The sequence below is a fragment of the Pelodiscus sinensis genome, chromosome 22 (genome assembly GCF_049634645.1).
Source record: "Pelodiscus sinensis isolate JC-2024 chromosome 22, ASM4963464v1, whole genome shotgun sequence".
In the NCBI taxonomy this organism is placed as follows: Eukaryota; Metazoa; Chordata; order Testudines; family Trionychidae; genus Pelodiscus; species Pelodiscus sinensis.
Window position 1 is genome coordinate 22,434,795 of NC_134732.1, and position 16,301 is coordinate 22,451,095.

The 16,301-nt window shown below is 42.9% G+C and overlaps 1 protein-coding gene across 1 annotated transcript in view; it reads right to left on the bottom strand.

The window, feature by feature from the left end:
* The window catches only part of NACC2 (NACC family member 2), a 153,540-nt gene that overhangs the window by 124,984 nt on the left and 12,255 nt on the right, over window positions 1–16,301 (bottom strand). The gene's annotated exons all lie outside the window — the stretch shown is intronic.

Sequence of the window (16,301 nt, forward strand, 5' to 3'; positions counted from 1 at the left end):
AGTCACTGTAGCTGAGTATACCCTAAACACCTGGCAGCTCTGTGTAACACTCTCCTGATAAGGATGGAATGTGCATGCCATAGGTGTGAATAATTAGGAATTAGAGTACCGGTAAATGCACAGAAAAGCACAGACAAAAACTCTACTGTGATTTACCCACAAGTAGTTCAATAAACATTAGATCTGCTGGCATTCATTGCTTTTTCATAGTGCGCTCAATTACTACTCCAGTTATTGCTCAGATGACATCACTCTTGGCAGAGGAATTGATTGATTTGTTGATGAATATTCATATGGTATTTCAGCCACAAGTAGGCATTAATATTCTAAGAGAGGAATGAAACGTACATCCTAATTTAATGAATGATTGCAAATATATATGTGATGGATAACATGACCATAAACATTTAAAAAGACATCCACAGTCACTTTTGATGTTTTTATTAGAAGCAGAGGAAAGAAGAAGCTGGGATGCAGAGAGAAAACAAAATTTGGAACACAAAAAGATCAGAATTTGCTTCTCCTACATGTACAATGACTGGCGATTTTGCCTTCCCATTCACCGTACAACTAGACTCTCTTGTGTTTAAAGAACTAGGAGGTCTGGATTCTATTCTCAGCTCTGCCAAGAACTTCCTATGTGACCTTAGACAAGTCATTTAGTTGTTTATTTGTATTACAGCGGGACCAAGAGACCCTAACTGATCTTTGAGCCCATTCCATTCAGCATTGCACATTCACATAGTAAGACAGAGCCCCATGCCCTAAAAAGCTAATAACATAAATAGACAAGATGGACGACAGGTGGAGCACAGGAAATATTCTCATCCACCCAAACTGTCTGTGGCAGAGCCAGGAAGTATATCCACGTCTCTGGTGTCCCCGGGTAGAGCCTCAACCCCACAATCACCCTTCTTTCTCATGCCTGTCTTTTCCTTTTTTTAAATGAGGAACAACAATTCCCATTTCAAATGGGATGTTGTGAGGTTCAACGCAGTAATAACCAAAGGCAAAGCATTTAGAGGTTCTTCAGTGGAAGACACTCTACCCATGCTTATTATTAATTATTATATTATGCTTTTGGCTAAAGCTACATGAAACCAAATCCTATGGCTCAGATTTGCAATGTTGGCAAAGGAATTTTGTCCCACAAGAATCCCTAATGAAATTGACAGGAGCCTGCATTTAAAAATCTCAACCTAGCTATATCTACACCTACGCCCACACCAAATTTCATATATACATATCTTTTCATTTTCAAAGTCCATTGATTGCTCTTTGAATGTACTGAATTCATAGCTGCAAAACAAGCTTCCCCTATAGCCGTCCTATCTGGTGACTCAGTGAGGCAATTTAATATCTCCTATCCTCCACAGAATGCTGTCGTGTTCAAGCCATTCCACTATGTTATCAATTCAAGGCTTGCAGTCCCCAAATGAACATATATTTGCCAGGTAGTCCTAAAATGTCTTCCTGTTCTTGAACACTGATCCTTGGCATTGTGAAGGTATCAGTGAAACTGACCTAACAGGCCTGATTCTCCTCTTGCTTGCGCTAGCATACAGCCTCTATTCAGAGAAGCATGAAAGCACTGAGTTTAAGAGTGGTTCTCAAACTTTTTGGCCCACGGCCCACCCTGCCCATCCCAACCCTTTCCATGGATCACCAGCCAACCATCCATGATGACAAAATGGGTGCAGGAGTGGGGTAGGGGTGCAGGTTCTTGGCAGGAGGGGGTGCACGAGAGGCACTTACCTGGCTCTGGGCCCCCCGCTGCTCCCATTGGCAGTAATTCCAGCCAATGGGAGCAGCAGGGTAAGCCTCCAGGCGAGCGGTTTCCTGCACTGCCATTCCCCCAGACAGGGCAAGGGGAAGGAGGCATGGCAGCATGTGAAGCTGCTTCCTTCCCCTGCAGCGGGAAGCAGGCGCTGGCACTCCAACCTCATGGGGGAGAGTGCAGGGCTGGAACACCAGTACAGGCTTCCTACTGCAGGCAGGGGCTGAGCCCCAAGCCCACAGTCTACCTGCAAGATGGACCACTAGTGGTCCATAGACCACATTTTGAGAACTACTGGTCAAGTGCATCCTTATTCAGGACATCATTGAAACACACACTTAACTTTAAGCATGTGATTAAGTCTGACTGACGTCAAGAGAAGTGCAGCATGCATGAAGTGCTTTCTTGAATAGAGTTTCCTTTAGCAGGACTTAAATCAGGAGCAATCTCATTAAAGTCAAAGGAATTACAAGTGTGATAGACAGACGGCTTTCTGTTGTGTTGGAAGAGGGCTAGCCCTTTCACTGACAAATATTCAATGGGCTTCATGGCCACTAAAGAAGAAAAAATAATTTAATACCCCATCTTCATCTTTTAAGAGAGGCAAACACAGTTATGTTAAGATCCATTATTAGGAGCCTGATTTTTTTCCACTTTGCCGTTCCCATCAAATCAACTTGTTATTCTTATTACGAGCTGGCTACGTGCAGTGCTGTCTCGTTCTCACTGCAAGGACATCTTAGCCTGTGAAAAATCTTTAAAACAAAATGGCCAAGGAAAACGAACAAGTTCCCTCCAGTTCCCCCTTGGAGGAGTAGCCCTCTAGCCAGAGCCCTTGTTTGCACGTTCAGATGTACGAGACAGAGCCTGATGATAAAAATATATACAAAGTTATGCTTGGTATGGAACAAGCAGGCAGCAGCCACCAAAGGCTTCATAACATCCAGCATCTGGCTTATTTCCAAAATAAAATGTAAAAAAAAAAATCAATTGGTATCTCTGCAGATTGAAGCAAGTTCTCTCTCTGCGGCAAATGCTGAACAAACATTTAAATACCGAACCATCCCCTACTTATCCCCCATACGTGTGCTAGAAGGGACACAAAAGATGTTCAAGGTCACAAATGCACCAATATCAAATTGTGAATAAGCCCTGCAATTTCCCCATCTCTCCCTCTATCTCGCTCTCTCTCTCCATAACTTCCTTATATCGTGCCAAACAATAAAGGCAAGGGGAAGTTGGGAGCTTTACTTCTCATTCCTTTATGGTGGGGCACTGTGGCTGACTCTTTAAGGTCTGGGTCACACCTGCCTCTTATCATATCTTGACTCCACAGTAGAGTTGCACTTGTGTGCACCAGAGTTGAATTCACCCCTGTGAATTCACTTTTCCCTTTGAATGGCAAAATCATTTGCCCAGCAAAGGCCAAGTGTATGTGCAGCAGATTAACCAGCTCCTTAGATGTTTCCTAGTAATGCTTCCAGCTCAGATTAAAGAGTCTTTCTAATGTTCTTGTCCAGACCTTCGAGAGTCCATTTCCTGGAGTGTATCAAGAACGCTTTTCTGCCCCAAATACCTGAAGAATCCCCAGGGTGCACTGACATAACGGGCAAGTAATAACAGTGGTGAAGTCTATAGGAGTTTGGCCTGGATAAAAATGGAGTAAAGACTCCAAAATTTGGCCCAATATTTCTTTGTGTGTGTTGTGTACCGGCACACAGCAACTAGTATCTATTTATTAACGTGTGAATGCTGCTGTGATAGGGCATTCCATATTCTTTGCGGGAATATGTTGATGAATTGGACATAACTGGAATATGAGAGATATTTAATGTGAGATCATTGGAAAGCTTGTAACCTACTGAATACAATTGTCCCATTTATCTGCATGTATCATTCCTGTATTTGACAATAGAAATATGAAGTATAAGCCTGCATTACTAATGTAGTCATACTAAGTGAGAGCAATTAATAATACTCAAGGAACTTAATGGCCCATTACTCTGGACAATGATCTGTGAATAGACTTGTTTCTCCTGTAAACCTGGGAGGAAGGGCTATTGTGGCTCCTGCCAAGACATGTGGCCATGTCACCCGATGATGAGATCCATCTTGAACACTGTATTTTTCCACAAGACCAGAGGGAAAGTTTAGACTGAACACAAAGGATTCCCGCCTTTTGCAAAACCTATTTAAGGGTGGGAAATGAGCTAATCCAGGTCATCAGTTCTCCCTGACTACCATATCCAAGATCACTGCTGGAAATAACTAAGACTGAATGGGGGGAAGGAACTGGGCCCAGGCTGGAAGGATGTCTAGTCTGTGAAGATTATCAAAAAACCTTTTAGGATAAGATATTACATGTAACTAGTTTCTTTAGTGTATGAAACTTAGCTTGCGTGTTCAGTTTTATTTTGCTTAGTAACCTACTTTGTTTTGTGTGCTCTCTCTTATGGCCAATTAAATCCTACCTTTTATATTTAATAAAACCACTTTTGTTTATTAATAACCCCAGTGTAAATTACTGTTACCGGGTGGGAGCAATGAGTCTGTGCACCTCTCTTTTTACATTGAAAATGAGGGCAAATTTCATGAGCTTATATTGTACAGATCTGTATACAGCACAAGACGGATTTATAGAGGTGCTAGCTCCAAGAGGGGCAGTAAACGTCAGTGCTGGGAAGAAGGTCTCATACTACGCTGCTTTCAATGTGTTTCTGCAGCCTTGGGAGTAGGGCCTGGTCCCTATGTCTGTGCTGAAGCAGGCTGGACAGCTGGGTTTTGCAAGACAGGATTACAGGATGCCCAGGATGTCAGGAAAAGCAGGCTCAGTGGGGTCTCAGCATATTAGGTGACAGTCCCAAGGGGATCCCAGCCCATCACAGCTGTAATCTGACCCCGTGAGCATTGTTTTCAAACGCATTAGTCATTTTTCAGAGAATAAGCAGTTTTGTTGGACAGAAACAGACTGAAATCATAGGTTCATTGAAGTCTATGAGAGTTTTGCCATTCAACAGAACTAGGATTTCATCCATAGGCTCTAACAATCTGCTAGTCTCATTTTCCACCTGTACTACTGGGTTGGCACCAGACACTGTAGAGGAAGGTGTCAATTATTCCCTCCTCAGCCCTTTTACACACCCACGATTCTCATGAAGGAGAAATGAATTTCTGTCATCCTCTGTCTAATCAATAGTGAGCATTTCTGGCCAGAAACATGACACTTATTTGCCTTTATATGAGCATAACAACTATAATATTGTTATTGGCCATGGAAATCATCCCTGCCTTCGTCAAAACCAACCAGTGCAACCAGCCAGTTTGGAAGGCTGTCATAATATATAAATATAAGAACATAAGAATGGCCGTACTGGGTCAGACCAAAGGTCCATCTAGCCCAGTAGTCTGTCTGCAGACAGTGGCCAACACCAGGTGCCCCAGAGAGGGTGGACTGAAGACAATGATCAAGTGATTTGTCTCCTGCCATCCTTCTCCAGCCTCTGACAAACAGAGGCCAGGGGCACCATTTCTATCCCCTGGCTAATAGCCTTTTATGGACCTAACTTCCATGAAATTATCTAGCTTCTCTTTAAACTCTGTTATAGTCCTAGCCTTCACAGCCTCCTCTGGCAAGGAGTTCCACAGGTTGACTACACGCTGTGTGAAGAAGAACTTTCTTTTATTAGTTTTAAACCTGCTACCCATTAATTTCATTTGGTGTCCTCTAGTTCTTCTATTTTGGGAACTAATAAATAACTTTTCTTTATCCACCCTCTCCACACCACTCATGATTTTATATACCTCTATCATATCCCCTTTCAGTCTCCTCTTTTCTAAACTGAAAAGTCCCAGTTGCTTTAACCTCTCCATATTGGACCCATTCCAAACCCCTAATCATTTTAGTTGCCCTTTTCTGAACCCTTTCCAAGGCCAAAATATCTTTTTTGAGGTGATGAGACCACATCTGTACACAATATTCAAGATGTGGGCGTACCATAGTTTTATACAGGGGCAGTAAGATATTCTGTGTCTTATTATCTATCCCTTTCTTAATAATTCCTAGCATCCTATTTGCCTTTTTGACCGTCGCTGCACACTGTAACTATCCACAATAACTCCAAGATCTCTTTCCTGATTTGTCATAGCCAAATTAGCCCCAATCATACTGTACGTATAGTTGGGGTTATTTTTCCTGATGTGCATTACTTTACTCTTATCCACATTAAATTTCATTTGCCATTTTGTTGCCCAATCACTCAGTTTGGTGAGATCTTTTGGGAATCCCTCACAGTCTGCTTCTGTCTTGACTATTCTAAACAGTTTGGTATCATCTGCAAACTTTACCCACCTCACTGCTTACCCCTTTCTCCAGATTATTTATGAATAAGTTGAAAAGGATTGGTCCCAGGACTGACCCTTGGGGGACACCACTAGTTACCCCTCTCCATTCTGAAACTTTACCATTTATTCCTACCCTTTGTTTCCTGTCTTTTAACCAGTTCTCAATCCAAGAGAGGACCTTCCCTCTTATCCCATGGCCATGTAATTTACACAAGAGCCTTTGGTGAGGGACCTTGTCAAAGGCTTTCTGAAAATCTAAGTATACTGTATCTACTGGATCCCCCTTGTCTGCATGTTTGTTAACCCCTTCAAAGAACTCTAATAGATTAGTAAGACATGATTTCCCTTTACAGAAAGCATGTTGACTTTTGTCCAACAAATTATGTTCTTCTACGTGCCTCACAATTTTATTCTTTACTATTGTTTCGACTAATTTGCCCGGTACTGAAGTTAGACTTACCGGTCTGTAATTGCCAGGATCGCCTCTAGAGCCCTTTTTAAATATTGGTGTCACGTTGGCTACCTTCCAGTTATTAGGTACGGAAGCCGATTTAAAGGATAGGTTACAAACTACCGATAATAGCTCAGCAATTTCCCATTTGAGTTCTTTTAGAACCCTTGGATGAAAGCCTTCTGGTCCCGAAGATTTATTAACATTAAGTTTTTCTATTTGTTCCAAAACCTCCTCTAATGACACTTCAATCCGGGACAGTTCCTCAGATTCATCACCCACAAAGGATGGTGCAGATTTGGAAATGTCCCTAACATCCTCAGCCGTGAAGACTGAAGCAAAGAAATCATTTAGTTTATCCACAATGGCTTTATCGTCCTTGATTGCTCCTTTTATATCGATCGTCTAGGGGACCCACAGGTTTTTTAGCAGGCTTCCTGCTTCTAATGTACTTAAAAATCATTTTGTTATTTCTTTTTGAGTTTTTAGCTAGCTGTTCCTCAAAATCTTTTTTTGCTTTTCTTATTACATTTTTACACTTGATTTGACAGTGTTTATGTTCCTTTCTATTTATCTCACTAGGACTGGACTTCCACTTCTTAAAAGATGCCTTTTTGTTCCTCACTGCTTCTTTTACATGGTGGTTAAGCCACAGTGACTCTTATTTAGGTCTCTTGCAATGTTTTTTAATTTGGGGGTATACATTTAAGTTGGGCCTCTGTTATGGTGTCTTTAAAAAGTTTCCATGCAGTTTGCATGGATTTGGCTCTAATCATTGTGCCTTTTAATTTCTGTTTAACTAACCTCCTCATTTTTTTTTAAGCACTTGATTTAAATCAATGGAATCTCTTTGAAATTCTGTGCCTCCTAACATTCTAAAGAAAACGTTTCCCACTGACCTGTAATAGGAAAGATCATAGAATCATAGAGCTGGAAGAGACCTTAGAAGGTCATGAAGTCCAGCCCCCTGCCCAAGGCAGGACCAATCCCAATTAAATCAACCCAGCCAGGGCTTTGTCAAGGTTAATTGCCAGGCCTTTGTTTCTAAGTTGGTTTGTGGTGCTGAGACTAGAGGAATGGCAAGTGTAGCAAGATCTACTTTGCTGCTGAGCCTTCCCATTGACCCAAAAGAGCTCTCTTTCTAATGGAATGTCTTAATCAGTACATAAAATGCTTTCAATGAAATGCTGCTTATTTGTCATAACTGATGCTCCGGTGAACAGTAAATAGCAAATTTGTTGGCAAACCAGCACTCTCAGCTTGGCTCATTAGTAATGCCTGAAGTAAGAGATTGCTGCACAAATGTGCCTTTTTAACTCACATTGGTCCCTAACTGGTAAAAGTTCAACATGTTACGTGAATCCTCAATCATGTAATTTCCTTCTATGCCAGGAAACTGTCACCATCACCAGAGGAAAACATTGGCTTCATATAACTGTTGGGAGCAGGATATTGATTATTAAAGAAACACTGATTGAATTCCATCGATGTTTAAAAAAATTGCATTCCCCACGCTACTAACACCTTAGATCATTAAAAAAAAATCTTAAGTTTTTTTTTTTAAACCATTGACACTATTTACTTTTAGCCCTTCTTCTCCATTAACAGTGAAAACGAAATGACCATTTTCATATCTGACTCCAGTTTCTACTCAGTTTCCAGACTCTGGCTCTCATGCACTAGAACAAAGGGGCAATGTCTAGGCTACAAATACTGCAAGCGAATGTGTTTTCTTTTCTAAGCTATTTTCATTTGAAATGTTTAACCAAAACTCCTGGAAATAATTCTGTCGGCCTTGAATTTTTACAAAACCCCAAACGAGAGTTACATTTGATCTGGCAATGTCAATGAAGTTCAAGCAATAATAAAATAAAATAAGTAAAAACAAACACCCGCATGGAAGTAATGATGTCCAGTATCAACAACCAAACTCCAGCTCCACTATACAGTCATGCCCAGCAAATTCATACAGAACTTTAGTATCTTGGAACCTGATCCACAGTCTGTTGAAATCAATTCCCGTTGAAGTCGTTAGGTTTTGGTCAGATCCACCAATAGCTCTTTTGAAGTCAAGTTACTCACCTGCATAAGAATTTGGGGCTTAAATTTGCACAGCTGTGCTTTGTTACAGCCAGGACCCAAGATCAGTAGAGACTAGGGATGTGAACAGGTTACGGGTTAACCGGTTACCTGATACCACCCTTAACGATTAACCAGTGACCAGGAGCAGCCTCCCACCTGTGGCTAACTGCAGGCAGAGGGCTGGCTCTAGCCTCACCAGGCATCTGAGTGGGGCCACAGGCTCCTAGCCCACGTGAGGCCAGAAACAGCAGCCCCGCCCTCCCCCAACTTGCCCCTGCCTTAATCGGTTAACTGGTTAAACACTATGTTTAATAGGTTAACCAATTAAATGTGATTTTACAGTCCTACAACCTGAGCTCTTTGCCATAGGCTTCAATGAGAACAGGATACACACCAGATAATATAGAAATGTATATATGCTGCAATTGCTTGGTACAAAGGAGGGAAATACAGGATTAGGATAAAAGTTAATGATGGATCCTTTAAAGGCTAGGGGGTGTGGCTACTGTCTCATGCTGTGAGGTTTCATGTGTCTTTGATATCTGAATAGATTATTGTGATACCATAGTTGAGGGACAGTGTTGAGCTTTTAAAAATAGTTTTAGAGCGTGGAAATGAAATTCCTTTCTGTACAGATTTTGTTCTTTAGCTTTTTGCAAATAACAAGGAACCCCCTGCCCACCTAAACTGCAAATTCTCCACCTTGTTAAGCAAATAATTTGCAATAAATCATTTGTCTCAAACTTTGCCTCTTTTTGGATGGCTGCAAACAGATTGTGATTTTCTTCAATGTATTAATTTTTGGCAACATTTTCATACAATAGCTTCACTCCTTGAGAACTATTTACTCAGTAGGAATATTCCCAAAGGAGCAGGAAATCTGACAGGCAGAGTCATTTGTTTCCTTAACACATACAACCTTGACATTCTTCCTCTGGCAAAACTCACTAGAGCAAATGGAAGATTTGCCTGAGTAGGAACTGGGCAAGGAGTTCAGTATTTGGCTCCAGTGGTTTCTGTGGTATACACCCAGGCTGAATTCTTTACCTGGCTCTCCTTATGCACTCTGAATCACCCCTTCTTCCCTGATTTGTCTGAAAGAACCTTTCTGAGGGTTTAAAAGTAGTAGCACCATGATTGTTTACAATGGAAGGAAGGTTACAAGTCAAACCCTTGAAAGGCTCTACCCCCATTCTACAAAACAGTAGGCTAACTCAGAGCTTACGCCTTATTTACATCCAGAAGTTGCACTGACTTGACTTAGGCCTTGTCTGCTCAAGAAAGATGCACTAGTTTTAGTGAAATTGGTTTTTAAATCAATTTAGACTATAAAAATCTCCAGCCCTCTCCCTACAGTAGCAAAAGAAAAGTGTTCCAATGATTTGTTTTTGGTTTTTTCCCCATACAGATCAACTCACTCAGCTGCCAGGTACTTCCCCGAGGTTTGAAAGGGGAGAAGTGCATGCCTGCAGGGCAGCAGAGATCACAAAACACTGAGCACAGCCATCAGGACAGGCATTGTGGGATACTGGCAGAAGCCAGTTCTTTGAACAAAGCAAACAGCATAGTCCACACTGGGTCTTTGTGGACAATGAAAGGAGAGGAAAAGACAAAAGTCTCTTGCAGCGCTAGAACGTTTTGTCACCAAAACTGGGTGTTTTTTCCCCAACAAAAGTTGCATTGTGGTGTAAATGCTCTGTTTTGTTGCCAAAAGACAAGTTTTGGTGACAAAGCATGCCAGTGTGGCTTGTTCTGGTTTATTTTAAATTCACTCCTAATCCATTTAAGATAAATCAATATAAATCTGCCATATCAATTTAAGAGTGCTTGCACAGGGGTCTACACCAGTGTATCTAAATTACTTTAAAACCACACTTTTAGTTAAATTGGTACAATTTTGCATGGAGATAAACCCCAAATTAGTGTACATCAGGGATTAGAGTCTGATTTAGAGCAACCAAAGCAGCAAAACTTTAACACAAATCCAGAAAACCCCAGCTCTTGATATCCTTAAGCAGTTTTTAGTAGCTGAATAAAAATATCTTGTACTTAGCAATTTTCATTGGCTTATTAGTGGACAAAAACACTAAACTGACATTTTCTGGGCATGACAACTGCTTGGAAGCATAAAGAGAAAATTAACAGGGTGATCTGACTGGTGAAGAAATGAGATGCGACTCTCCCTCCCTGCCACATAGCTCTCTCTGGGCTATAGAAACAAAGATGTTAAAAGAGAACAAGGCTTAATTTTTCCCCACCTAACTGCGGTCTCCGTGTGTGAGAGCTTTCCTAAAAGCCTTTTGTGGGAGTAAACACACCTTGTTACTTTTAACAGCTTCCAAAAAACAAAACCAAGCCTTCCTGCTTCCCCAGGGGTTAACTGCATTGGGAATGCTAGCTCAGGGGTAAGCTGAGGACCAGACTGTCCCAGCTGCTGGGGATGAATAAGTAACAGAGAGCACAAGGAACTTTCGCAGTCTTGCATTTCCTGGCACAGGGGTCAGCCCCAACGACTGCTCTTCTACGCACAGGGACTACTCCCTGTTAGCCCTCCAGAGGGCTCCACCACCCAAAAGATGGGAGAGGGGAAGCAGGCTGTCCAAAGGGAGTGCAGTACACACACACACACACACACACACACACACACACACACACACACACAGACACAGACACATCCCTACACCTCTAGAACAGTGGTCACCAACCAGTCGATCGGGATCTACTGGTCGATCTTGGAGCCTCTAACAGGTGATCCCGACTGGCTTGGCCAAGAAGCTGTCAAGTGCCAGCAATTCAGCTGCCCCTTCCCCTGCCCTTTGCCTTGGAGCAGTCTCTTCAGGAGCATCCTGCTTGCTGCGCAGAGGAGAGAGAGGAGGGTGCTGATCTTAAGGTGCCCCCTCTCCCACCCTGGATCCTATCTTCACAGAGCAGAGAGGGGGCACAACAAGACTTGCAATTGAGTTTGCAGGCTGCTTTGGGGAGTGGTGCAGGGCCAGGGCAGGGGTGATCCTGCCTTAGCCCCACTGCACCACCAACCAGGAGCCACCTGAGGTCAGCCAGTGCCCAGTGGGAGCCCACATCCCAAACCCCTAAACCCATCATGAATCTTCTCCTGCACCCCAAACACCCTCCCAGAGCCTGTACTTAGAACCCCCTCCGACACCCCAACTGCCTGCCCCATGCTCAGCTCAGAGCCCCTCGCACTCCAAATCTCTTACTCCAAGATCAGAGGCTCCACCCCAACCCTCTGCCCCAGCCTGGTGCAAGGGAGGGAGGATGGAGTGAGCAGGGGGCAGAGCCTCAGAGAAGGGGCACGAAGGAGGTGAGGACAGGGTATTTGGGTGTGAGGTAGATCTTGGACTGCACTTAAATTCCAAAAGCGACCTCGTGCGCTAAAAGGCTGGAGACCACTGCTCTAGAATCAGTTGTGGCAATGCCTCTTGGTGTTTCTGCTTGACTGGCATGGGATCCCACTGCCCCTGACTCAGGGTTAGGCTTACAAGATAGATCTGGCTCTGAGGCCATGTCTACAAAAATAGAATTCACACACTGATGTAATTTGTCCAGTGCACACCCCTAATGTAGACACTTTTGCAACTAGTTCATGGAGGGGTTTGCCCAAATTCTGCTTGATCTTATGACATACAAACGTCACATCAATCTGATTGCAATGCTTTGATTTTCCTTAGCATATACAGGGCTTTCGTAAGCAACCCCACATGACGAGGAGTATTATTAAGGTGGCTGCATCCCTCAAGTGCTTTGGGAGACACAAGGCCACGGATAACATGCTTTCAAGCACAGGACTGGTAATCTTATAAAATGTAGTAAACCCACAGGGCTCCAAACTTATTAGTCAATCAAATGTTGCCTTTTATCTATCCTATTCTATGGCCTGCACCACACTACATCTTGCCTTATCTACTAACTAGGAACAAAAGGATTTACTGTATCAGATCAGACACAAGATTATCAACTCTAGTATCCTGCCTCCAGCAGTGGCCAACACCTGGTGCTTCAGAGAAGGGATTCTCAAATTTATTCACAGTGTGGACCATGTCTCAGTAGGAGCCACTGTGGGAATGCCTATACTAGGAAACTATTTCAAAATAACTAAAATCGATTTAATAGCTTCCAGAATAACGAAATTGAAAGAATGTGTCCTCACTACAGGGAAGCCTCTAAATTAGTCTGAGGCAGGCTCTCTTAATGTGAATGCGCTACCTTGACTGAGAACCCCAGGAAGAACTAGGGAGTATTTACTGTGAATTACTCTGCGGAGTAGTTATTTCGAAGTACTGGCACCAAAGCATCCACACTACTGCTATTTCAAAAGAACTATTTCAAAATTAGCATTATTCCTCCAGGAAAGCAGGAGTAGATTTTGAAAATAAGCAGCCCATTATTTCGAAATAACAGGCTTGGTAGTGTGGACATTCCACTTAATTCGACCTAAAGGGGGTTATTTTGAAAGAAAGAATTAGTGTGGACTAGGGCTGGGGTACATCCCCAGCCATTGATGACGGGGCAGGTCACCTGCTCTTCCATCTGTCATCACGTAACTGATGTATGGCAACTACAGCACTTGCTTGCATAGATGAACATTAGGAAAATAGTTCATGTATTTTTAGCTGTCTTTTAATACAATGTAGCAGCTGGATACAGCAAGGAGATGATTGAAGTAATCCAAGGGCTGGTACAAATTGGTTTAGCTCCACTTACTTCATTCGAGCTACTCCTATTTACACCAGCGAGGACGTGGTCCCCAGTGTACAGTTTGCATATCAATTAGTTAACTTTGTCAGATGCTTTAGGATGATAGATGCTGTATAAATACAAGTTGTTATGACTTGTCTAAGAACATGGGATGGAATTAAATTAGCTTTTCACCAATTAATGCACTTAACAAAGGCTTCATATACTGATTTTACTTTTTTTCCAGTGACTTCCGTGGAGTTTCTGTGGATTTCCACTGGTGTAACTCAGCCAGAATCTGGCCTGAGCTTGTTCCCTTATGCAAATTGGAACATTATTGCCGATTAAAGCAGCCGGATTCTTAAAATGTACTGATTGAGAAGTGAAATGCTCAGCTTTGTGGTGTACACTTAGAATACGCTCATTCATTTTACTTACATTACTCACCTTGCACAATATATGACTCCAAATGGAGCACAAGAACTCTCTTTGTCATGTTTACACACAGAACTCTGATGCCAGTTCACTGATGTTTTGTTCCTATCATTTTCATTCAGCTTCTTCAAAACAATGTTATCAAAATTGGCGGGGTACTCTGAGTTGGCTTTAGGAATATGGGCAGATGAGTTCTTACGTCCTCTAGAAATAAGAGAGGCCATGACCTGCACTTATATGGTAGCTTTCAAAGCCCTCTACAACCACCTGGCTGCATTTGCTAGGTCTTGCAGCTGGGACACCATTTGTGAAGTGGGTGTAAGGCAATGAGCCAAACAGTCACGCATGCAAGGCTGGTTTTGTTGTTTCATTTACTACTAAGAGTAAGAACCACTCATCCTTGCACTAAATCCTAGTAGTCTGGCTGCGTGTCAGGAACCTTCTCTCTCCCCAAGCGTTCTGTGACTGACAGTCTCATCTTTGGGCCTCTTTGTGCCCCTTAAGTGAAGATTTTGGGTTCCTGGATCCACGTGAATGCTGCTCTAGAAGCTTATCTTTTCCTGCTTACAATAGCTCTCCATGCTTGGCATCTTTGAAGCCAGTGGCTTCACTGGCTACAAAACATTACACAAAGCTGACAATGTAAACCAGCACAAATCATGGTCGGTATCTATCTTAGATCTATGCATGCTGCTGCCCACCACCCTACATCTGAGCATCTTTGACATAAAATCAGTAGCAGTGACAATGCCCCTAGTAAAGGGGTGGGCAAAAAGGCCTCCGTGGGCCACAACTGGCCTGCCAAGTGGATTGATCCGGCCCACGGAGGCCCTGCCACTCCCCCATCCCCAGGCCAATCAAGGCCTGGGGCAGGGAGAAGTGCATGAAGTTTCCTCTGCCCTGCCCCCGCCCTGCAAGGAGCACGCAGCACTTAGAAATACCATGCGCTCCTGGCAGGGCAGGTGACGACTTTGCGCACTTCCCCGCCCCCAAGCCCTGATTGGGCTGGGAGCAGAAGGGGGAGCCCGTAAAGTCTCTTCCCTCTGCCAGGGGCATGTGCGCCTAGGGGGAAATCTCTGGGGGGAGGAAGACTTCATGTGCTCCCCCACCACCAGACCAATCATGGTCTGTGGGTGAGGAAGCAGGGAAGTACCCTGGCCCCGCCCTTCCGCCTGAGGCCCCACCCCTTCCAGTGTGGCCCAGAGGCCCCTTCAAAAATTCTGAAGTGGCCCCCAGTAAAAATTTATTGCCCACCCCTGCTCTAGTAGATGCTATAGAGTCTCTGGAGTCTTTGCATTAACTGACAATAACCCCACCATTAGTCACGGCCTACATTGGCTGCTAAGTCGGGATAACAGTGCAGTACAGCAGCCTCCTCTCAGCACAGGAGAGAGACAGCAGTTACTCCACATCGGCAAAGAATATGACAAGACATAAGTCATGTTAGAGTAAGGGACTGGGATTCAGGACTCCTAGTTCTCCCCATGACTTCTCGGTGACTAACCTTTCAAATAGTTATAAAAATTAATACAATTACACACACCTCACAGGGAAGTCTATGAGGCTTAATTTTATTGCACCCGATTCTACTGCCTCACTCTACTGTCATGCAATGAAGGCGTCAAACAATTCAAGAGCAGAGTGGTGGCAAAAAAAGCATCTCTAACATTTTTCTCATTGGTTTAATCCATCAATCCATCCACATTTAAAAGAAGGTTTAATGAAGGTGGCACATTTCATAAAGAACTCTAGAGGGACTGGACATTAAGTTGTAACCAGGTTTCAAAAGGTTAACATGGTGCAGATCAACATTTTGCATTGTAGTTTGTACATTCATCAGTTAAAGGGCAGAGCTAATGCAACTTTGTCACCACACAAACAATAATCCTTGCCCTTAACCCTGTGTAACAGATCAGGAGTTCCGGCTTCAAAGACATAAAGGTCTTCCATTCCCTGCATACCTGAAAGCTTCAATGACTTAGAAAGGAAATAGCAAAGGAAGTTTTGGGGTGCAAAGACCACAGGATCGGGCTCAAAGAGATACTGTCAGATCAAATACGGCCCAGAAAAATAGGTTTGGTGAAAATCATCTCACTCAAGCTCAAGAAAAATAGAAATACTTCTATGGCTTCTTTAAAAATTTCCCTGGAAGCATTTAAAATCCAAAGAAAGATTAATCTGCAGAATTTACAGCCCAAAAATGGCAGCATGAGAGGATTATGGAAAAACTGACAAACCAAAAGTGAAACGGACCAATTTATTTTCATTTTCCAAAATGAAATTGGAAAAATGAGGCAAGTTTTTCCAGGTTGAAAAACTGATGACATTTTTCAAATTGTTTTAACTACCTACAGTGTTATTTGTAACAATGATGAACTCTCCTTCCCCTCCTCATCCCCCAATTACGGTTAATCTGACCAGGTCACTCTCATGTCTTGGTGCGCTTGGGAAACAAGAATAAATCTATGGAAAAAATTGATGTCCACAGTGGAATAGGGTTTGCACATATCTGCTTAGGCC